Source organism: Sorex fumeus, unplaced genomic scaffold (assembly GCF_029834395.1).
Source record: "Sorex fumeus unplaced genomic scaffold, SorFum_2.1 ptg000021l, whole genome shotgun sequence".
Taxonomy (NCBI): Eukaryota; Metazoa; Chordata; class Mammalia; order Eulipotyphla; family Soricidae; genus Sorex; species Sorex fumeus.
Window position 1 is genome coordinate 2,298,944 of NW_026606078.1, and position 25,562 is coordinate 2,324,505.

Sequence of the window (25,562 nt, forward strand, 5' to 3'; positions counted from 1 at the left end):
GTTTTTAAAACTGCATAAGTTGAGGGAGAGTAGATATTGACTATGATGAGATATCTTGTTTTGGAGTTAAAAGATTATAAATGGTACCCAGCACTTATTATTGGTTCAAAAAGCACAAAAATGAAGGTGAACTGAAACAAACAGGACACTATCAGCAATTTAACATACATCCCAGAGAGACACAGATAGCAGACGTGATGCCCTGAATGGCAAAAGCTATCCACAGCCATGCTGCCTTCTGAAGGCTGTCTCAGTTAAAGATTTTCATTACTCAGAATAACTTTAAAATAAAACTCTGATAAATCAATTACCAAAAGTTATAGTCTTAAATGAAACATGTGATCTCGAATTACAATTAATGTAAGTATTTTATCCAGACTGATAACTGAAACAGAACCAGCAATACATACTCAGTACTGCTAAGACATCATGGTCAAACATGATGTATGCATTTCCAGTCACAAAACTGAAAAGTCTTGGGAATATAATACATCGCATGCAACTATAGTTAATCTTCTGTATCATCTATTTCAAAGTTGCTAAGCGGATAGAAAATAAAAGCTCTTATCATGATAAAAAAAAGTTTTGTAAGTATGTATGATAATATTTGTTAACTAGATTTACTGTGATTTTTGGTGACAAAGAACATGTAGATTTCAAATCAGTTGAGCATACCCAAAATCAATATGATGCTATATGTCTACTACTGTATTTCAACTTAAAATTAAGTTTAATTACATACTTCCTACCTTGATGAGAACAAAACACTTTATAGTACCTTTATGAACATGTACAATAATAAGCAAATTATGAGAGAAAAATCAGATAAAATGATATAATATGATAGGTAAATTAATTGTCACTTCAAAAATACCTCCCATCACTTCTCCTAATAAAAATTTATTTTTAGAGCAGCAAAACCTAAACCAAATAAGAGGCTTGGTTTTAGGCAGAATGAGTTGACACAGTACCAGGATCAAAGGAAAAACTATTCTACAGAGTCAGAAGTGTCCTTTTATCATACAAGAGACCATCAAAAGCTAATCTAACTTTCTATATGGACAGTTTTCCTATCTTTGCAAACCCACCATGCTCCCAGTGACCCAGAGACTCAACTGAATGAAATCATAGTATCAATTTATCTGAGAGTATCATTGATGCAGAAATATTTTCTGGAAATAACTGACAAGTGGCCACCAGCTAGGACACACCACTTAGAGTTCAAGAGCTAATTGGTTCATCACCTAATACAGCTGCCCATTCTGCCATTAAACCAATCTATTTTATTTCTCAATCTGAAATACGAGGAAGTTTAATTTGAGACTAAACAAGGCTCACTTTATAGTTAGAAAAGCTAAACATCAGTTAATTTGCTGACTGTTCCACACGTTTATAGAGGACTGAGAAAATGAACAGGTAAGATCCCTACTTCCAAGGTCCACTCTTTAGGTTGCCCCCTGCTAACTTAAAATTCTTGGCAGGTTAGAGTAGAGAGATATGTCAAGTTTGTGTGAGCTCTACATCCTCATTAAAAACTAGATTATGGGGTCAGAACTATAGTACAGAGGATAGGTTGCTTTGCACCTGGCTGATGGGAGTTTGATCCCCAGTGCCCCATATGGTCCAAGAACCACCAGGAGTGACCTCTGAACACAGAATCAGGACTAAACCCTGAATACTGCCGAGCATGGCCCAAAATCAAACAAAATAAAAATCAAAGAAATTAATACTGGCTACTTTGGACACACAAATCACCACGCTCATTTCTGTCTACTGCAATAGCAAAGAAATTCCACTTTACTCTCTACACAATATTCCTAATCATTTTCAAAAAGCTTTCTCCTTCTTTGTACCTTTCCCAGAAAAAGAAAAGGCAAGAGTACAGTTTCAAACTTTCTAATGCTTCTGAGGATTGCAAGGAAAGTAAGCAAATGTTGTTATGCTGCTTCAGGAAGACAGGAGTTTAAATTCACACAGCACTCCATCCTTCTCAACACCTCTGAGCACTACACTACAAGGAAAATCTACACGAAAAGTACTTGTGCTGGAATGACAAAGAAAATAGCCGGATTAAAGGCAGTATGTCCTGAAATCCTCCATGGTATTACTTCTCACTTCAGCCACATATCCTGCTCCAGCTCAACATTGCTCTGCTCCATAGCTCATTTCCCAAAGAACTGTGAGTCGTGGTGCCAGAATAGGAGGATGGATTTAGAAAACTGCACATAACCAGACGTGCACAGCGACAGCAGCCATCAGACATCACCCAGATTTAACTGCCCTAAAATTAGCAGTCGAGCAAAGTAGTTACTGCAATGGTTGCGTCAGAGCTCTTCTGACTGGCTAACTGCCAGTTTTAAACAAATTGTCCTGCTTTCTCTACCAAGGAAAATATTTTGGAACAGAGCCAGCTAAGTATTTCAATGAATGTTCCAATTCTAGCTTTGCTATTAATGTATTATATTTCAGTGACAAGGTGAACAAAGTCTGTATGGGCTACATCTGCAAGGGGGTTATTTTCTTTGTTGTGAGCACTTATTCTTTGGGTGAGTAAAGTACTGGGGATGAATCCTTTTAAATATTTAAATGCCTGAAATTTATTTAGGGATTCACATTCCAGGGGCTTCAACAAAGATTATGCAAATCTAGCAAAGTATAAATGCAAAACAAAAACTGTTTTCCTCTTATATTTCTTTTAATCTTGGCAAAGATTCAGGAGCTGAAGAAATGTTCTCTGCATGATCACAAAAGAGCCCATGCACTCTGCACCAAAAAAAAATAAATAAATAGATAGATAACCTGATTCGATCAGAACTGCTACCTCACCACAAACTGCCAAAGTTCTAATTAGTAACAGATAATCCAACAAGCCATGGAACAGGGTGTTTTTAAAACTAGAATAATACACTCATTAGCCCAACCTCAACAAGCATTTCCTTGCTTTCAGAGACAATGGGTGATTCCACTATCATCATGTGCATGCACCTCCTCATTCCCTCCTTACTTCTTCTTTCATTCATTCCATTTAGAATTATTTTTTCTTTTTTTTTAGATAAATCATACCTCAATCATAAATCAAGGCAGCTATAAAACAAAGATTCCTATAGTAGGATGGAGGTTTAAGTTCTTAGGAAACATGATTCAGAAAACCCTTTCTCTCTTATTAAACTTTAGTTTCTACTTCAGTAATAGGGGATAACCACATCAGCCTTATCGTTCTTGTCAAATGTGAAAAAGAACATATATAACTGTTCAGTACACTAGCTGCTTCTAAATTCACCTTTAGGAATGTCTCTCCAATTCTTTATTCCGCCCCAAAGTTTAAAAAATATTAAGCCACTCTCACTTGCTAGTTTGAAATGTTGAAATATTTTTAAAAATTCATTATTCCAACCAAATAATTTAAATGACCCTCAAATACACACTTGAAGACAAACTAGAAAATTTACTGTTAAACTAATCTCTTAACCTTGCTTACATTTCTCATCATAACAAGCCTTCAAATACAAATTTAAGAAAACTTGAATTTAGAATACTATGCCTTCTGACTTCATGTAATGAAGGAAATAGGACTATGCTGGGAAAATAAAAGGTGAAAGGCTTATACCTGTAAAGTTAAGGCTACACTTACCAAGCACCAATATTTAAGGCATAAATCATATCTTAACTAAATTGCAATCCTCAACTTACAAAATGCTGACAGGTTTTAAGAAACATTATTTCCGGTAGAATTTTCTTGGCTACTAGATTGAGAGATAAAAGAATACAGGTCACTAACAATGCACAATTTGGAAATAATTTCTATTCACGGACCTTTATTAATGAGCTAAGCCTGGGATTTTATGGAACTGCAGCTTCCTCTGATCCCATAGGGTCATGCATTTGGGAGAAGACTTTGAAACCTGGGAAAGGTGTAAACCCCACTTTCTCATGAAAGGAGGGACACCCCTTGGGGTGTCCAGACTCCTGGGACCACAGGCATATGAATGGAACTATCAAGATACACATGGGTCAGATGGAACTCCATTATTACCCTCTTCAGAAACTAGTACTTGTCCCTTTTTAAATAATTAAGTCACGGGTCATTTCAAATGACCTGGGAATGATCCATGTAAATGGTTTATTAGATAGATTATTCATTATAGAAATGATCAGAACATAGAGGCAACACTATTTGGTATAACAAAAGCCAAGCTACTGTGTTTTGTTATGTCTAAACCTACAACTCTCAATCAACCTCGAAATAAACAATTGTTTAAGAGCCTACTGTGTGACAAAAACTACATACATAGAAATAGAGGGACTTCAGTAGGAAATCAGAAACCTGCCCACCCAGATGGCACTTAGGTTCTATTGCACTAAACCAGAATGCAGACATATTTTTTTGAAAAAAGTCAATGTGCATATATATGTCATAGAATATACATATTCATTGCCTTCATGTGTGGATTAAAACCAGGTTGAACACAGGGAGAGTGCAAAAGAAGGTAGGCAGCTGCTAGTTTTGCAGGGCAAGCAGCAACCCCCCTCTACAAAGGAGTGCCAGATACCTGCTTCCCCTAGGGTCTCCAGGCTCCCTCCAGGATCCTGCCAGCTTGGTGGATGCTACACTTCCTCCAGGAATCAGGAGACAAAACTTTATGTGCACTTTGAAAATTGCCTTTGCTCTTTATAAGCTTCTGGATGAGCAAGTAATTAATTAAGTTTTTCCTGAGTCTGTGTCTGGTATCGGCTATGGGTGATAACAGGACACTTCTTAAATAGCTGAGTTCAATTAGAAACTTTCTAAAACCAGGTTCCCCCATGACAATATCACTAAACACCCTGTGCCCCCACTTACCTTTCCCTCACTAAATGAAAGAAATCTCAACCTAAGTAACCTACCAGCAATTCTGAAGGGCACAGTCCAAACCAAAAAACACCCTTGGAGTAAAAAGAACAAACAGATATGGGCCCCATGAAGGGTGTAGTTCAGTATGTCTTAAGCTCCCGTGATTTTGAAAATTGTGTTGAAAATTTCATGTGCACAGATCAGAGAGGTGCAATAGAACAAATCTCTGGACCAGGGCCACACATTTTATAAAAATAACAAAGAAACCCCTATGGTATGAAAGAAAACACTTCAATTTGTGTTTTGTAAAAACATCCTCCTTAAAAATTTCTATTTTTATATTTTATAATGTACATTATGTCATCAAGTAAAAATGCGCATATCATACACAGTACTATTTAATAAGGTGTATGCACACACATGACACATTTATACATACATAAACACTGAGATAGGTAATAGCTATAAGAATAAGGAACATTGGTAAAAAGTCCATTGTTTACAGTGCCCATTACCAAAAAATAACTGCATCAAGACAGAAAATACATGAAGCAGCATAGCAATAAGAAACTAGAACAGTAGTGCCTTATTGGAACAAAACTGTGACTCCCTACAAACCTAGAAAATGTTTCCAGAGACTCAATTTACAGCTCAGCAGCTTAATAATTTTATCAGCAACTTTGATAAAGATAAAAAGGACAATATATAGGGTAGAGGTACAATACTCTTGTACACACAGCCAACTCTGATTCTCTGATTTGATACCTGGCGTGACGCATAGTTCCCTGAGCACAGCCAGGAGTGATTACATATCACAGAACCAGGAACAAGACCTGAGCACAGTAGTCAGGTGTGGTCCAAACCCTGCAACCGTGGCCCTCCAAAAAAGAATGTATATCAGAATTATGTACAACAGCCCTCCATGTTTGTTTGTTTTTTTTTGGGGGGGGGGGGGGGGTGACTGATCTAGGTTCTGGGAAAAAATAAGACCACAAGTTCAATCCCTGACACCACATGCATGCTACCCCTACACCAGGTTCTGCTGTTGGGTATAGCCCTGTAGTCCCCCAAGCTCCAGCAAGGTGGCTCTCATGGCACCTAGCACACAGGGCCTCCTTGGGCCCTAGCAATGAACCTATTAGCTGAGTTATCACTCCAAGAAACCCTGGAGTCCTGGGTCACATCTTGGCAGCACTTCTCCCCCACAAAAAGACAGTCTTATTTAAAAATGTACTCAGCATTTATGGTGGCAGGGGAGTGCAGACAAAGACGCTAAAACATTGAGTCAAATTCAAGAAAGCAACACAAAAAAAATTAAAAGTCAAATAAACATTAGGTCTGTAATGATGTACAGGGAAGTAAAACCTAGCTTTACGGCAGTATGTGATGCTGGACGTGGGTTTTAGCAAATAGGAACTGAGTATGAGCAATATGGTTGCTACCAAATGAACACAAAACTCAACCATATCAGGGCAAGGAGAATAAAGTTCAAAGAAGGGCATGCAACCTGCTCTACACAGGCTAACCTGAGATAGTTCAAGCTAGGAAGCATTTCAATTCCTCGGGGCCAGGAGTGAAGCCAGTAGTAAAGTCCATGCTCTGCATGAATGAGGCCCTGAAATGGGTATGATCCCTTGAGCCCTCCCCCCTTGAAATAAAACAGTTATATCACACTGCTCCCCTTCTCTAAAAGGAGTTAAATATGACTAGAAGACAAAAGCAATTTCTGAGTGATCGATTTCAAAGTAAACCATGTATCTATAGCTGTCAATGATGCTCACATACAAACTTTAGTCCAAAGGAACACATACCAAGAGGGAAAATATAAGCCATCCCATTCATTCATTTTCACAACTTTAATACATTTAATAGAAATGTTAAATAAATATAAAACTTCATGTTGAAAGGATCATGGAGATATTTTCTCCAAATAAATCTGTGAAGGAACTAGAGTTAGAAACTAGAAGTTGTTCCTTTCCCTGCTGCCTATCTACTCTTTACAAGAGAATTAGGTGCACTAATAAAAGCAGAAAGTCTGAAACATATATTTTCTTTTCTCTCTCTCTCTCTCTCTCTTTCTCTCTCTCTCTCTCTCTCTCTCCCCCTTTTTGCTTTACTCCCATTGTCCTGAAACATGTATTTTCTTTTTTTTTCCCTTTATTTTATTTTATTTTTTTTTAAAGTTGTAGATTTACAATTTTTTGTGCTTTGGTTTCAATTATACAATGATCAGATACCCATCCCCCCACCAGTGCCCATTTTCCACCACCATGGGTCCCAGTATCCCTCCCACCCCCATCCCCCCATCCCCCGTCTCTGTGGCAGGGCAATCCCCTGTGTTCTCTCTCTCCTTTTGGGTGTTGTGGTCTGCAAAAGAGGCATTGAGTGGCAAACATGTTCAGTCCATAGTCTACTTTCAACATGCATCTCCCCTCCTGGGAGGATCCTCCAAACATCCTTTATTTGGTGCTCCCTTCTCTATCTGAACTGCCCTTTCCTCTAGGATACCCGGCTGGCCTCTAAGTTATGGAGTAATCCTCCTGGTGCTGATCTCAGCTATTCTTGGGTATTAATCTCATACTTTGTTACTTTATATCCCCCAGATGAATGCAATCTTTCTATGTCTATCCCTCTCTTTCTGACTCATTTCGCTTAGCATGATACTTTCCATATTGTACCACTTGTATGTAAATTTCATGACTTCATCTTTTCTAAGAGCTACATAGTACTCCATTGTGTAGATGTACCAAAGTTTCTTTAACCAGTCATCTGTTCTTAGGCATTCAGGTTTCTTCCAGTTTCTGGCTATTGTAAAGAGTGCTGCAATGAACAAACAAGTGCAGATGTCACTTCGACTATACATTTTTGCCTCTCTGGGATATATTCCCAGGAGTGGTATTGCTGGGTCAAATGGGAGCTCAATTTCTAATTTTTTGAGAATCGTCCATACTGTTTTCCAGAAGGGCTGAACCAGTGGACATTCCCACCAACAGTGAAGGAGTGTCCCTTTCTCGCCACATCCACGCCAGCATCGGTTGCTTTTGTTCTTTTGAATGTGGGCCAGTCTCTGAGGTGTGAGATGGTATCTCATTGTGGTTTTGATCTGCATCTCCCTGATGATTAATGATGTAGAGCATTTTCTCATGTGCTTTTTTGCCATTCAGATTTCTTCTTTGAGAAAGTTTCTGTTCATTTCATTGCCCCATTTTTGGATGGGGTTGGATGTTTTCTTCTTGTGGAGTTTAACCAGTATTTTGTATATCCTGGATATCAACCCCTTGTCAGATGTGTATTCGGTGAATATCCTTTCCCATTCTGTAGACTGTCTTTGTATTTTGGTCACTGTTTCTTTGGAGGTGCAGAAGCTTCTTAGTTTAAGATAGTCCCATTTATCTATCTCTGTTTTCACTTGCTCGGCCAGTGGCGTGGCATCTTTGAAGATACCATTAGCTTCAATGTCATGGAGGGTTTTGCCAACTTTATCTTCAATGTACCTTATGGTTTCTGGTCTGATGTTGAGGTCTTTAATCCATTTTGATCTTACTTTTGTACATGGTGTTAGGCAGAGTTCTGAGCCTATTTTTTTGCATGTAGTCGTCCAGTGATGCCAACACAATTTATTAAAGAGGCTTTCCTTACTCCACTTCACATTACTTGCACCTTTATCAAAGATTAGATGAGCATATGATTGAGGAGAGATGTCAGTGTATTTTCTTAGGACTGTATTTCATATCTTATTCAAGTGCAAAATAAAATAAAACAATAATCTTTGTTTTGTGTTTCAGTTACCATCAACATTCTAAATTTTCTTCAAGTTCAGCATGACTGAAAGAATTTATCATCCTAAACCACTATCATAAATTGATCATAATTTCAAAGACCCAATTCTTCTTTAGTACAAAAAATAGTTTTTACCCATTATGACAAGGGACTAAGTGTCTATATCTACATAAGCAGAGTCCTATGTGATAAACACAACCCATTTTAAATTAGTTGTGATGACCAAACATAGCACTTTAAACCAGTTTCAATTACCAGACAATTATTCTTACAGATGGCAGCTCACTAATATAACCCCACTATCAAAAACAGATTTATTTAAATGAATAATTTACTACCCCTTCTGCCTTTGCCTCCAGTAGAAAGATCCCTAAAGATAGGCAGGTATTTACTAAAGCTCAGATATCAAGGAACCCTCCAAACTACTATCTTAGCCTCAAACACAGGTGGGAGGACCTTTCCAAACTCACAGAAGTATTACAGAAGCTAAATCTTGATCCTTCTATGATTCCCCTGATACATTTCATAAAATTAAAGCTCACTGAGAAAGACTAAGATTTAAAAATATTAAAAATTTGATAAAAGAAAATACACACTGAAACCTGTTCAGGCAAATCTGCAGCCCATCCTCCAAAAGCTCAAAGCTCCCCATCCATACCTGTATTCTTTTTCTGGCTTTATTTTCTGACCCAAAGGCTTACACTGCTTCTAATCCAAGTTCATTTCACCCCATCTATAGGTAGCATGTGGGTACTGATAATTTCGTTTCCTACTTCCCAGATCTTTACTAGTTTTTTTTTCTTTAGCTGTTTATGATATGCTAATCTAGAACAAATTTAACATAATATATTTTAAGCTGGGTGAAACATAATAAATAACAGCTATACAGAGAATTTCAAGACATTTCTCCAGCTAATAAATAAGACTGCCGACTAAGACATGATTTCTTAGGTTGCCATGGTCTTTCTTTCAGGAGGAAAAAAAAAAACTTAAAACACATACTGAGACCAGACAGGCCATCTACAACCTATTGTACTTGCCATGAAAGGAATCGTGCTTATAAGTGAAAACCAAGTATGAACTGGGGAAATCAAAATAAGAATGTCCTCACATAATCCTTAGTATGAATCATACATATAAACTTCAGCTTTGTCTCTTCCTCAAATGCATCAATGGAATCTTTAGGAAGAAATGCTGCTATCTGAAGTCCAAGACTGAACTGGCCTGTGATCATTATTCTGCAACACTCTGAATCAAGCAATCAATTATTAAATGGAGCCATAAACATCACAAACTAAAATGCTAAGTAGAATTACAAATCTCTCTCTAGAACTTCAAGTACATTTTGTCAAAACATAAAGCAGACATTCTTAAATCTGTCACTGAAAACAGCAACCATGTTCTCTTGAAATTTATCTTCAAGGATGAAAGAAACAAGAAGTTACCTTTTCATATCTGCATAAATAATTATCTTGAAATAGAAGTTATGTATTTCAGAGAAAGAAAGATTCTTGGAGATCTTTTCCACCTGCCCCCCAACCTCTGGTCCCCTGTTACTAATTGTAAAATTAGAATAATTGCACTCCGGATTGCAGATAGGGGAGAAAAAAAAAAAAGAAAGGTGCAGTTTACTAAATGCCTGTCATAAGAAAGCCATCTAGTGTTAACATTTAGAAATGAAAACTGCAGACAAAAGAGGCAAAGAAATGAAAATTCTGAATGACTATTTCGAACTTACTGAACAAACCTACAAAAATCGTCAAGATGCTTTTGTTTTGCTTTGTTTCTCCAGGGCAATCCTTATCAAACACAAATCTAGATCAACCAAAATCCAAAATGTTTTAAATTTTACACACCCCTACCCACCACCCCCCTCATGTTTTGATGATCACAATCTCATGACCAATGCACTTGATTTTTCCAGTACTCGCGACTGGAGTCATCTTGGGCTGAATTAATTTAACTGAAGCAGACTAATGATGACAAATATCTCCCAGAGGGGTAATGCCAAGTTGTTTTCTCTTACCGAGAAGCATCGGGCCCTCGCGTGCGGATGATGAACCGAAATTGATTCTCCGAGGTCTGAGGCGCGATAGGAAATTAATCTGTAGGTGCTCCTGGGGATACTCCCAGGATCTGGCCAAACTAGCTTTAATAATACCAGGGACCCGAATGGAACTGGGTTTGGGGGCAGGGGGCAGGGTGAAGAAGCCGAGAACAGGGAAGTGGGAGAGCCGTCCAACTCCCAGGACTGTGGATCTGAGTTAGAAGGGCGCTAGCCCCCTGCTCCAGACCGTACAAAGAGGGGACCAGGAGCTGAGCCGGCGAGGTGCGCGCGCTGGACACGGACACACACACACACACACACACACACACACACACACACACACACACCCCTTCTCGGTGGGGAATAGAGCCCCAGCAAGTTCAGCAAGTAACAACCTGGCATCGGGTCCTCAGGCTGAAAGGCTGCGGGCAACCTTTAATCTCTCCTCTTAGATTAGTCACAGGCGAGTTGCTGGACACCCAGAGAAAGTCCTCATTGGTGCTTCTGTCACGAAGATAGGCATAACCTTTCTGCCGATCGATAACTTTGAGAGGACGCGCGGTGGAGCGGGCCCCTTCAATCCCAGCTTCGGGAGCGCGGGTGCATCTCCTGCTGGACACCGCCCCGCGCACCCCGTCTCCACCCGGCTCCGCACCCCAACCTCCGCGCGCTGGCCCCGCCGCTCCCAGCAACCGTGCTCGGGAGCACTCCGCGTCATTCCCGAGACCTCCAGAAGGGGCTAAAGCCAGCCCCCTGCACCCTCCGAAAGCTCCCGAAGGTCCCCCCGCCCTACCTCGCTCTCCGTCCGCCCGTTTCCGACACGCACCTCCGAGACGCGGTCCGCCGGGACCTTCTACAGTCCGAGAGCGAGCGGCGACGCGTCCGGGAGCCGCCGCGTCGCGGCCCGCCGCTGCCTAGAACTGCCCATCGGTCCCGACTCTGCCGGGGCTGGGCGACGGCGGCGAGCGACCGGGACCCGCCGGCTGTGGCTGGAGCTGTCGGCCCGAGCTCGGGCGGGCAGCCGAGGCGGGGGCGCGGCGCTGCTGCTCCTCCTCCCGGATCCTCCTCCAGCCCCGCCGGCACCTCCCGGGCTCCAGCTCTGCCGCGCCGGTTCCCGACGCCGCCGCCCGCCCGCCCGGCGGCACCGCCCCCGCCCGCTCTGCCGCTTCCCATTGGCCGCCCGCTGCCGGCCCCCCCCAGCCCCGCCCCGCGATTGGGCGCGGGCACAGTCTGTCCCACCACCCCGTGGGGCTCGGCGCTCGGCTGGTACGCTGATCCCAGGACCCTCGGCGCGCTGGAGAGACGCGTCGACAGAGGCTGCTGCGGCGGCGGATTCTCTCCTCGGAGCAGGAGCTGCGAGGCGTGGAGTGAAGGGAAAGCGGGTTCGGTGGAGCTGGAGAGAGGTGCAGCGCTACCTGGATCTGCAGTCTGGGAGAACCGTCTCTACCCTCCTTCTGCCTTTCAGAAGGAATGATTTAAGAACCCTGAATCTGGCTCCTGTCCGCCCCACGCAGTCTGAACCCTGTTTCGCCTGATCGCGAGTGACACTGGGTCCGGCGGTGCTGCGCCTCCACATGTTCCTGGACACCCAAGAATCTCATCGTACTACTGCCCAAGGAAGCACATCACTGATATGAATGTTAAGAGTTTGAAGTCCACCCAACGGGCGATCCTTTATTGTGTGTCGCACTGTGCCGGCGGCGCGGACATGTGTGCAGAACACCGGAGAGCGCCCCCTGGATCCTGGATCTTGAAAGCGGTGTCCCTTCTGTGTGCCAAGCCCAGGAGTGCACTTCCGAATCATCCAGGCGACTGACTGGGGGACTGGGAGGGGAGGTTGCACAGAGAAGCGCTAAAGTAAATGAAACGTAAGGATGAGGTTAGATGGGTGCCAGCGCTGTGGAATGCTGCGGAGAGAAGACATTCAGGAGGAAGTAATCTCTGGGAGGTACACAGTCCTGAAACTCCAACCCACCACCAATTTCTGCTTGCCGGCTTGAGTCTTTCAACCCAAGAGAGTAATGCTCTTTGATCTTTAGCTGCTTGGGGGAGAAACACACTGCACTTTTTAAAATCCTCTTTTCTGCCTTCCTAGAAATACTGATCCTCCAGAAGGAGAAAACATGACTTAAAGCTATTTATTTTGATCTCTGGGTCACCCTGAGGCGCTGGCCACTCCCCCTCTCCTCAGGTAGCTCCCAGCTATGCTAAACAGACCGGTTTCAAGAATCTGATCCTCAAAACACGTTGAGCCATCTCTACAGTCCTACTTGAAACTACCGAAAATGATTAATGTGAATTTCTTGACTTGACCTGGCTGCTGAAAAATTAAAAGAGTTCAGAAGACTTTTAAATTAGACTGCATTTAGCTGCCTGCAAAGTAAAGAGTTCATACTCTAAGAGCTGGAATGTACTAGTTTAAGCAGCCGCTAACTTACCTTCCAACTCCTCCGTAGTATTTCTGCAACAATATTGACCACCGCGGTTTTTGCAGGGCGCCTGTTTTCCTGAAATTGGATTTGGGATTTCCCCCTTCTTAAATGTCTGTGTGTGAGTGTGTGTGTGTGTGTGTGTGTGTGTGTGTGTGTGTGTGTGTGTTCTGGAGGTGGGAGGACATAGCCAGCAGTGTTCTGGGCTTACTCCTGGCTCTGTGCTCAAGGATCACTCCTGGCAGGGCTCAGTAGACCATATGAGACAGGATTCTTTCTGGGGAGATCATGTCCCAATTTCCCTATCACAAACACTCCCTAGAACATAAAACCCTACTATCCATTAGAGGCACGCTCCCATACTATATTGCTTTGAGAGCTAGAGCATGTATACATTGCATGATCCTTTATATCTTTTTGTAAAATGTGGATATCATAGATGAGAATGGGTACAATTTGATGGGCCAGAGAGCAATACTATTGCATTATAAATTTCCTATTCCTATGTTCTCTAGATGGGGCGGGGGGGGGGGGGGGGGGGGGGGGCGGGACAGGACAGGGGAGCTTCCCAACTGTTACTCCATTATCAATATTCACAAACTTGTCATGTTATTCATTCAACAAATATTTGTAGAGATCCTGAGATGTTGCAGAAGGTGCTGCATTTATTAAAATGCATGAGATATAGTCCAACTTTTTGGGAGCACAACTTGGCACTTGCGGAAACTTCACCCATTGCAGATATGTATTGCAGATATATCCCAAATAAAAGGACAAACAAAATCCCTCAGCAGCAGTCATAGAGAAACATTTCTGAGTCAGCCTTGGGTGCCGTACTTCCCTTCCTGAAACATTACCACCGGCTTTTCCAGCTTCAGATCTCATTGTCTTTCCCACTATTGTGTGGAGGCCAGGAGGAAAGAACTGCAACTTTCAGACTCCTAAGACAGTCACTGCCTGATGACAATCAATGATGTTGCTCTTGTTGCGCTGGTCCATTGTCCAAAAAACAAGGACCTGTGATATGTTCCTGAATATCCAGTAGCTAATGATCAGACACTCAGTGATGATAGAAGCCATAATTCTTTTCCTCTCCCACTTTACCATATCTCTTTTTGTGATCTGCAGCCTCAAATTTAAGAATAGCTTAAGCCCTTAGTCCACTCCTCAAGTTGAAAACATTTTTTTTTACAAATGCTGATATTTTACAGCACAGAGTTCTGTGTGTATACTGTGTGTGTGTGTGTGTGTGTGTGTGTGTGTGTGTGTGTGTGTTTATGTGTGTGTGTGTGGTGGGGGGGAGTTCATCAGTTTCTAATTTTTCGGGACCTCCAGATCCCTTGCAATGCCCCTCCTCCACCATCAGAGTATTCTGGGCCTCAGCACACATGTACTGAGCCCCTCTATTGTGGTTGGCCAATTCAGTAAAATGACAGTACAGCTCCTCAGAGTGTGTGATCTGTATTGAAAAATCTTCAACAGGCAACACTAAGAATGTTCTAGAAATCCATTAGATATTAAGACTTTCATCTTCCTCAGTCTGCCTCATCAGTTTTCTTTCCAGTTGTCCATTTATTTCTTGTCTTTTTAGGAATGGATGAATTCAAGGTGGAAGCTAGAATTATCCTAAGATTAAAATCATCATCACAGATGTGATCATTTTAATTTTAGGATTCCTTACTTTATAAAAAAATCTTCCTTTCCTGTTATAGCTATAAATTTGCAGAAGTTTTCAAGTAAAACATTGACTCTGAAGTGTGAGATTGTATTTGCCTAAAAGAGTGAATTTTATCGTTTATCTTCATACATTCGCCTTCCTTTAGGACAAGAGTTGCTCAATCTTGCTATCTATGCTTCCTTATCTATCTCTCAAGTCTTTTTTTTTCTCCTTTGAATTCCATCAAGCTCTGGGGATTCCTAAAGAAACAATAGCAAAGGATTAATTTTCTTTACAATTCTGCATCAAATCTATACATCAAATCCTTCTGAAACAGCTTCAACATCAGTCTTATCTATTTTCCTCTGAGGAAAAAAAACCAAAATAGTTCAAAGACATACCATCTGTCTACTTTGTTTCAAGATTTTAGGCTTGTTGACTGCCCTTGGCTGGAATTATATCTAATTATCTTTGAATTTAGCAAAACAGAGATTTTATTTTCTTGCCACACCACAGCAAGATTCTGCTTATAGACAATATGCTTACACTGTAATAAACTCTCTTTTTAAAAATTTGTCAGTTAAGTCAATCCAAAATTCATATCTTTCAAGGAAACTGTATACTTCATATATTATATTCAGAGTATTATTTTAAAGTCAAAGGACCCAAAAGGTATGCACCAGACCATGTGAATTTCACAAACAGAACATGGGAGCCTGTGCTCTGGGGGCATTTGTCAGCAAGAGTAGAGCCAGCGTTCTAAATGGAAAGTTTGAGTCATTTTGGGGAAACTTTAACCACAATGAAATTGAACTAAGGGGGCACTGGGGCAGGAGGAAGCACACTGGGCAGAGACACAGGAAGCAACTGTGCAGAAGTAGTTGGGGACAGCTGTGCCCTTTAGTCCAGCACAGACTTATTCACTTACATAACAAACACATTTATGGTGCTTCCACCTTGGCAGGAGTTGTTTTCTTCTCAGATGTGAAATCCTCACTTGCAGATGAACATATGGACATTGTTTCAGCTTCCTTTCAAAATGAAAACCTCACAACAGAAACTTTTGAGGAATGGGCTTGTGGAGTAAAATAAAGAATGCTAAGTTCTACTGCAATTTGAACAAATGATTACACAGCAACTGAGAAAGCTGGATTACTGGCTGGGTGCTGAACAGCTTATAGGGCATTTGGGTGCACAGCAGGTAGGGCATTTGCCTTGCACGTGGCCAACCCGGCCGACCTGGGTTCGATTTCTCCACCCCTCTTGGAGACCCTGGCCTGGCAAACTACTACTCATTTGATATGCCAACCACAGTAACAAGTCTCACAATGGAAACATTACTGGGCCTTCTCAAGCAAATTCATGAACAGGAGGACAGTGCAGTTCTACAGTTTCTCTCTTCAAGTGAATCCCAATAGAAAAATGTAAGAGTTGTTAAGTAGTATGTTAAATATCACACAAATAAACTTTTCCATGAGAAACTAAGAAGAAATTTCTCTCCCACCCCCACTGTTTTATTTTTGAGTCCCACCAGGCAGTCTTCAAGGTTTCCTATTGGCTCTGCGCTCAGGAATCACTACTGACACAGCTTGGGGTGGGGGGGGAGCATATAAGGTGCCAGAAATTGAGCATAAGTCAGCATCATGCAAGACAAGTGCCCTACAGCTCAGATAGAGGAGGGAGCAACAAATTAAGGGTGTTGGGAGGAGTCTCCCAGGATGGGAGATGCATGCTGAAAGTAGACTATAGACCGAATATGATTGCCACTCAATGCCTCTTTTGCAAACCACAGCACCCAAAAGAAGAGAGAGAACAAAAGGGAATGCCCGCCACAGAGGCAGGGGGCGATGGGGGGATGGGGGGGTGGGAGGGATACTGGGATCAGGGGTGGTGGAGAATGGGCACTGGTGGAGGGATGGGTACGTGATCATTGTATAACTGAAACCCAGGCACAAAAAGTTTGTAAGTCTACAACTGTAACTCATGGTGTTTCACTAATAAAATTTTTTAAAGTATTTATAAATAAATAAATGTAAAAAAAAAAACAAGACAAGTGCCCTACTCACTTATCTCTCCATCCCCAAGAAGGAACCCATTTAACAACAACAACAAAAAATTACTTCTGCAAATATGCTTTGAAACCTGATCTGGAAAAACATAGATTATTGCATGTAAATAATTAGATTATCTTCAAGGAATTACAATACAGCTATGCTGAAATTTTTACTTAGGAAACAATTATAAGAATAAATCAGAAGCAATAGATTTTTTAAAAGCTGAATAGACATGTGCTATGATGGAGTAAAGGGATATTAGATAGGGTGCTCAAATATTAGTAACAAATATCTTTGAGAATTGAAATTATTACCTTTTTTGGGGGGTTTGGGGCCACACCTGGCAATGCTTAGGGGTTACTCCTGATTCTGAGCTCAGGAATTACTTCTATAGACAATATAGTTCCCCTGTGGTACTCTGGGAACCATGTGGGATGCCTGGGATGGAACCCAGATTGGCAGTGTGGCTGTATCCATTGTCTCTCCAGCCCTCTTCTGTTTTTTTTTTTTTAATCAGGTGTTTCAGAGATATGTAAACTTAAAGTTTGATCTTTTGTGGAAAGTTCTCAGTCCTATGTATCTCTGACAAGCTGACTCTTGATCACAGCTATTCACATTGTCAACCTCCTATATCTAGTCTATAACTAGCTTTGCAAAAATTTTCGTCTCTAATGGTATCTCACTAAAACAACTAAAATTGTATGAATTTAAAAGCAATTTCCGGAAACTGACACATATATAGCACAAAGGTTAAGGTCCATGTCTTGAATGCAGCAGACTCCAGTTCTGCCCTGACACCCAGGCAGCCTTCTGAGCAACTGTGGCCCTGGTTGTTCCCAAGACATACAAGGGTAACCTTGATAATCCACAGCACTATATAGCTCTAGCAATCACATCCTTGGGTCTTGAGTTCTAACTTTGAACTCGGCCCTCTGAGCACTGCTTGGGAACTCTCACGCCAAAAAAGCAATTTCCACCTTATCTTTAAACTCAATTTAAACTAAATGATGTGTATGGTGTTGTTTTAAGAGTTCCCAGTTTTAGTGTCAGGACCTTGACCCTGAATCTGGCTTTTTATTTTCTTAGATGCCTGGTTAAAGACAAGTTAGATCTCAAACTTCCAGTTTCTCATTGAAAGCTAGTGTCAAGTTCTATCTCTGAAGGCTGTGGTGACAATTTGATTGGATTTGCAGTAGGAAATGCTTAGCAGTGACTGGAACAAAGGGAGGGCTGAAAACAGTGGATCATCAATATTTACCAGCTTTTCTTTCCATTCAAGATAAAGTCCCAGAGTTTTATTTGCAGTTCCTCATACAAAAGCTGACTCACTGTAGAGTTGCAATAAATATATGATGAAGACTGGTAAGTGCATGATGATAAAAATGAATGAACCTATTGCTGAGAAATTGTCTTATCTATTTTCTATCTATATTCTTTTATACAAGATATGAATCGCTCAAATATACTGCTACTTGGAAATTACACTATTTTATAGACAGTGAGTGATTTGGGTTCTACTCCTAGGAACTAAAGCAACAGTAACATGTAAATTGCATTATTTATGAACAACTGTCATTTTAAACCACTAGGTGGCGTCTATTATTAATTATTAAATAATACCACAGGGTAGGTAATCTCTCTAAATTAACACAGAAAAAGTATAACTCTGAATATATAATGACCTAGAAATAACACTACAAAGGCATACATATGTATATAAAGAAGTGTATTTAAGCCATATCTTAAATGCACTTACAGTTTTAAAAATATTGGTTATACATATAGAGCTATCTAACTTGGAAATCCTTCACTTTCCTAAGCTTAACAGCCTCCTGTAATGGTTTCAGTTGTTAATTAAACTCAAAGAAATCTCAATGTGCAAGACAGCTCACAGTACCTGGTGACTATTTTTCAAATCTTTCTATAAAATTAGTGGAAAAAACCCATTCACAATTGTGCCCCAGAAAATCAAGTCCCTAGGAATCACCTTAACTAAGGAAGTAAAGGACCTGTACAAAGAAAACTACAAAACTCTACTTCAGGAAATAAAAGAGGATATGAGGACATGGAAACATATTCCCTGCTCACGGATAGGAAGAATGAATATTGTCAAAATGGCAATACTCTTCAAAGCATTATACAGATTCAATGTGATTCCTATAAAGATACTCATGAAATTCTTCAAAGAAATAGATCAAGCCCTCCTGAAATTCATATGCAACAACAAATGCCCACGAATTGCTAAAGCAATTCTTGGGAAAAAGACATTGGGAAGCATTACCCTGCCCAGCCTCAAGCTATACTACAAAGTGGTAATAATTAAAACAGCATTGGTACTGGAACAAAGGCAGAGTCGCAGACCAATGGAACAGGGTGGAATATCCTTACACACAACCCCAAATGTATAAATATCTAATCTTTGATAAGGGAGCAAGAATTGTGAAGTGGAGAAAGGAAAGCCTCTTTAACAAATTGTGCTGGCATAACTGAACAACCACTGTTAGGTCCCTAGGGACCCTGAGGGAGATTCCAGAGTTAAAACTCTATAAATTAGTAACTCTCCCTTTCCTACCCCCTCCTTAGCAGAGTTTTAGAGTGAAACTCTTCCCTGTTGGAATGTAAATTCAGGAACCATTTGTTGGGCCCTCCTTATCTGTTACCTCCCTTAGGAACTCTTCCCTTATCCACCTCCACCAGAATGCAGGGCTGAGAATCAAAGGAAGCCAGGTGATAACCAAATGTCCGAGTTACCAGATGCCCACTAGCCACAATGCCTATGTACGTAAATGCTGATCTTTGAATCTATAGGCTAAGGAGTGATGTACTGTTAAATGGATTGGTTAAGAAAGTATATGTTGTTACAAATCTATTGGCTATGAAATGTGCGGGCTTTGCTGTAACGGCCAGTGAAGGCCTATATAAGATTCCCTTTGAAGAAGTTCGGGGTCTTGGCTCACCTAACTGACCTGCGTGTTTGTGTAGGCGGCTTGACCCTGGCTAGCCAGTCTTACAATAAACCTTGCTTGCTGTTTGCAGTCTCTGGAGTCTCTTTGTCGTTAAAGGGAGATCACGATCCACGCCCTAACACCACATGAAAAAAAAATGGGTTTAAACCTCGACCTAACACCATGAACAAAAGTCAGATCAAAATGGATTAAATATCTCAACATCAGGCCAGAATCCATAAGATACATTGAAGACAAGATCAGCAAAACACTCCACGATATTGAAGCTAACAGTATCTTCAAAGATGACACTCAACTGACCAACCAAGTGGATACACGAATCACGACGACGAATCACGACCATCCTGTTATTCGTCGATTGCCTCGAGCAGGCCCCAGTAACGTCTCCTTCATCCTAGCCCTGAGATTTTTAAGAAAGTGCTATATTCAAGGCTCTTTAGGAGAATGAGTCCCATCATTGTTACTGGTATTTGGCATATTGGGTATGCCACGGGGAGTTTGCCAGACTCTGCCGTGTGAGTGGATACAGAGATAAAGAAATGGGACTATATTAAACTAAGAAGCTTCTGCACCACAAAAGATACAGTGACCAAAATACAAAGACAATCTACATGGGAAAGGATATTCACCCAATACTCATTGGACAAGGGGTTGATATCACGATCACAATCACAACCATCCTGTTGTTAATCAATTGCCTCAAGCAGGCCCCAGTAACATCTCCTTCATCCTAGCCCTGAGTTTTTTTTTTTAAAGTGCCATATCAAAGCTCATTCAGGGTTAGGAGAATGAGACCCATCATTGTTACTGGTATTTGGCATATTGGTTACGCCATGGGGAGTTTGCCAGACTCTGCCTTGTGGGCAGGTTGCAGTCAGTAGCCTGCCAATTTGTCCAAAGTAAGAATGAGATAATAAGATGTTGCACAGCCGCAAATGTGGCCGTGTGCTTCCGGGAGCTGGGTTTTATAGTCTCTGGGTCTTGGCCGTTGATGGGATTACATGGCGCCAGGGGGCCAGTTGGTGGGTCTGACCCCTGCCTACTGGAAGATAGAGGATCTGGGTGGAATATGCTCAGCCCTGATCCAAGCAGGCTTGGAGATCTCAGCCCCAGGACCCGCATGCCTTTGTTCCTCTGCTGGTACCTTCATGTGTGTGGAGAGTGCTCTCAGCATGGTGGTGACTGGATATTATGTGTGTGGAGAGTGGTCTCAGCATGGTGGTGGCTGGATATCAAGTATATATAAGGCACTGGTTAAACTCAGAAGGAAGAAAACACCCAACCCCATCAGAAAATGGGGTGATAAAATGAAAAGAAACTTTCTCAAGGAAGAAATACGAATGGTAAAAAGGCACATGAAAAAATGCTCTTTAACACTAATCATCAGGAAGATGAAGATCAAAACAACTATGAAATACCACCTCACACCACAGAAATTGGCACACATCCCAAAAAACAAAAGCAACCGGTGTTGGCTTGGATATGAGGAGAAAGGGACCCTCCTATACTGCTGGTGGGAATGCAGACTGGTTCTGCCCTTCTGGAAAACAGTACGGACACTTTCCAAAAAATTAGAAATTGAGCTCTCATTTGACCCAGCAATACCACTCCTGGGAATATATCCCAGAGATGCAAAAAAGTGTAGTCGAAGTGACATCTGCACTTGTTTGTTCATTGCAGTACTGTTTACAATAGCCAGAATCTGGAAAAAAAACCAAGTACCTGAGATAGATAACTGGTTAAAGAAACTTTGTACATCTACACAATGAAATACTATGCAGCTGTTAGAAAAGATGAAGTCATGAAATTTACATACAACTGGTTCTACATGGAAAATATCATGCTAAGTAAAATGAGTCAGAAAGAGAGGGACAAACATAGAAAGATCGCATTCATCTGTGGAATGTAAAGGAATAGGAGACTAACACCCATGAGCAGTTGAGATAAGTACCAGGAGTTTTGCTCCATGGCTTTGATGCCAGCCGCACGTGCTGCGGGAAAAGGCAGCTCAGATAGAGAAGGGAACACCAAGGAAGGGTGTTTGGAGGACCTGCTCGGGATGAGAGATGTGTGCCCAAAGTAGACTTTACACTGAACTTGATGGCCACTCAATACCTCTATTGCAAACCATAACACCCAAAAGGAGAGAGAGAAGAAAAGGGAATGCCATGCCCTTGCACAGAGGTGGGGTGGGGTGGGGGTAGTGGGATCCTGGGATCGTTGGTGGTGGAGAATGGGCACTGGTGGAAGGATGGGTACTCGATCATTGTATAACTGAAACCCAAGCACAAAAAATTGTAAGTCTACAACTGTACCTCATGGTGTTTCACTAATAAAAATTTAAAAAAATAATAAAAATTAAAATAAAATCAACATTTGTATGTGGATTCCTCAAAGTTAATTCAAGACAGATAGATGTCTTGGTGGGCTGTTTCTTCCATTCCTAACCATAAATTTTAACCAATATTTTTCTTTGACAATTCCCTTTCTCTGTGCCTTCATTTAACTAAGATCTGTGTAGGCTTCAAATTGCTCTTGGGAACATCCCCAGCAAGACTTTCCTTTATTTACTCAATAGAGTAGGTCACCCCTCTAGTCTTCTCATGTCACCTAAATATGTCCATTATAAAGCTCCTTGGGTTTTCTTGCATATTTAACCTCTGCCTTTATCACTAGAAAGAAATCTCTGTGAAAGTAGGATGAGTATGGCATCTTCAATTTTATCTTATTTTATCTATTTATTTACTTTGATTTGGGGGGTCATACCAAACAAGCAGTGATCAGGGCTTACTCCTGGCTCTATGCTCAGGAATCACTCCTGACAGTGCTTGGGGGATAATATGGGATGCTGGGAATTGAAAGTGAGTAAGCCACATATAAAGCAAATACCTTACCTCCTGTACAGTCAATTTGGCACAGCATCCTCGATCTTGATTGCCTTCTCCCTCATATGACCCTTCCCAGCCTGAACAGCATTTGAATTTCTAATAACTTTTTCCTACTATCCAAACTTAGCCCCAGATAGATCTCTAGTGGAGCATCTGGTGATGAGAAGACGGGTCCACTAATAATTTATTTTCTCTGCAGGAGCAAACCTGCTGATAGGATGCCAATTCTTCCTAGGGAAAAAGGACATATTTTCTTTTTGGAACCTCAGAGTTGGAGAATAGGCACACTTATTAGACTAAAATGATGTCTTTCATTCACATCGATTTATCTTGGAATCTACACATAGCTATATTATAAGAAGAAATAAGAATTTTTTAAAAAAATTTATTCAGTACATTTCATTTTTATGAGTGCACCTTAAGATTATCATTGAAATCCAATATGATTCCAGACTTAAGTAAGTTGTATTTGTTTTCTTCTATTATAGTGTAACACACTCTGGGAAGGCCTATTAAGAGACTGAGGCAAGGGGCAAACGGGTGAAAGAGGTTTCTAAGGTGGTAATTTGGATTAGGTATGGCTTTATCCAAGCCAGCACAGAAAGCTGCAATTCTAACCAGCTTCAGTGGTCTGGGAACCACAATGTACCTGGCAGAATCCAGAGAGCGTCTGGGAGACTCAGTCCTGTGCCATTGAACCTCACCCCTGAAGGAGTTCAGAAATATGTCAGCCAACCAATGATTGGATAGAGAGATGGATAAAAGCGGGTTAAAAGCTAAACAAAGATCAGTGGCCCCTTTAGTACTTAACAGCAGTCTAGGGCATCTTTGATTATATTCTAATAAAGTATATGTGTCATTAGGTTTTATTGATGTTATTTCAAACTATTATTATTACAATAGGTATAATTCATGCCTTGTCTCTTTAACCACATCTGAAAAAGTGATGAAGATCAATCTTGCTGAGCAACTTGGCCACTATTCAAGGTGCTTGGAGGGATGTCATGAGCACATGGTTTTATTTCGAGGGAATATCAGCGAGGGAGACTGTCCCCATACGTTTATATCTCTCTGTTGATATAAAACTTAAAAATTGCAAATAAGCTTTTTGTCTCTTGAGTACCTGAGGCCAGAACCCCAATTTCTGTATAACCTTGTTTTAAACATGGCCATTCCTCCATTACATCTTTTCTCTCCATTACCTTCCCAGTTATTTCCCACAGGAAATTAGAGAACAATGTGGGAGAATGAGTGTCAAAGATATACGGGAGCAAGTAATTATGATAAAGTGATCTCTCCAGCTAGTAGATCTTTCTAATAAGAAAGATCAACTGTTTGGGGGTCAGTCATTATGCCCGCTATCCACACCTTTTCTCCATGCAATAGCCCAAGTCATTAATAATAGTGCAAGATTGTTTCCTCCCCAAAGACAAGTTAGATGAAGGAAAACAAAGCAACATAGTCTCGGAAAAGATTTTTTTTATGTTAGAGTGTTGTTCAGACTGTTTCTGATTACCCACCAAGGACCAATCTTGGCAGTCTGCATTCTCCAGGTAGAAAAAATGTGCACTGGTGGAGGGTTGGGTATTTGATCATTGTGTGATTGTAACCCAAACATGAAAACTTTTAACTATCTCACAGTGATTCAATAAAATTTAAAAAAAAAGGAGTCACTTCTGAAGCTTTGTAACACTGGTCCCTGACAATGAAGATTATTAGTCAAGTGCGCAAAATATGCTGTCTGATCATTTATAAATTATCTTTCGTTGACTATTATTTATTATACTTCCTGAGTAAAGTCTGTACAAGAAGAAGAAAATTGTAACTGTGTCTATGTCTATTTGTATATACAAATCACTAATGCCCTTCAAGCTCACATTAGTTCAAAGAAGATACCACATTACATTTCATTTTCTCTTTTCTGATCCTTTCATACTTTCTTTGGTTTACCAGCAGGAAATCTCTAGAGGGGACCTACCCAGACATGATTAGACAACATACAATTATCATCTTTAGTATTCCCACTTGGAAAATTGACTGGTATTCATGTGGAACAATAAAATCAAATTTGCTGGCACTTTACTCCCAATTCATGAGTATAGAGGCTCTGTTGAGGGGGGGTTACTGTGTATGGGTGAAATGCACCAAGGAGAAAAGTGCATCTGTAGTGATTGCAAACATGTAGCTTAAACACTATGCTCATTCATTCCAAATATTCTGTTTTCTCTTTTCCTTTTTTCCATAAAAGTAATATCAATCATCTTGTTTTTTTTATTTATTTATTGAATCACTAAAAATATGGAACGCTTCACGAATTTGCGTGTCATCCTTGCGCAGGGGCCATGCTAATCTTCTCTGTATCGTTCCAATTTTAGTATATGTGCTGCCGAAGCGAGCACAATCATCTTGTTTTTTATATGTCATTTGGTGATCAGAGACTCTGTCTCTCTAGAATATCTACCTAAAAATGTATATATCGAACTCTATTGTAAGCATTATTAGAAAGCTGGGGAAGGAGGGGGGGTAGAATTGCAAATCATAGGTTCATATCACAGGTGAAACAGGATCACATCTAGTTTGAGGCTATAGAACTTCAAAAGAGTTTTGGACCAGCGACAAGAATGAAAAATAGGCCTAGGAGAAATGTCTACTCATTCAATTTTTCCTCACTTACTTATGATCTATCTATTCAGCCATCTCCCCATCCAACATTGTGTGCTCACCTCTGTGGTTGCAAAGATAAACCACAGTTTAGTCACCAGTTGAAGAGAAAATATGTAAATGAATAGTTCTGAAAAACATCGTTTTCCAATAACAGGTGAAACTGAATCTAAAGTCAGCCCCAATGACTGCCAGATAGTAACCAAGGAAGAGAGAAGCTAGTTTGACCTTAAGAAGTCTTTCCCAGTT

General features: G+C 40.8%; 1 non-coding gene across 1 annotated transcript; it reads right to left on the reverse strand.

The window, feature by feature from the left end:
- Nucleotides 1–24,944: 24,944 nt before the first annotated feature.
- LOC130023097 (U6 spliceosomal RNA) lies at nucleotides 24,945–25,051 on the reverse strand. The gene has a single exon (XR_008792411.1). It is a non-coding gene; the product is annotated as a U6 spliceosomal RNA (small nuclear RNA).
- Between the last annotated feature and the right edge of the window lie 511 nt (nucleotides 25,052–25,562).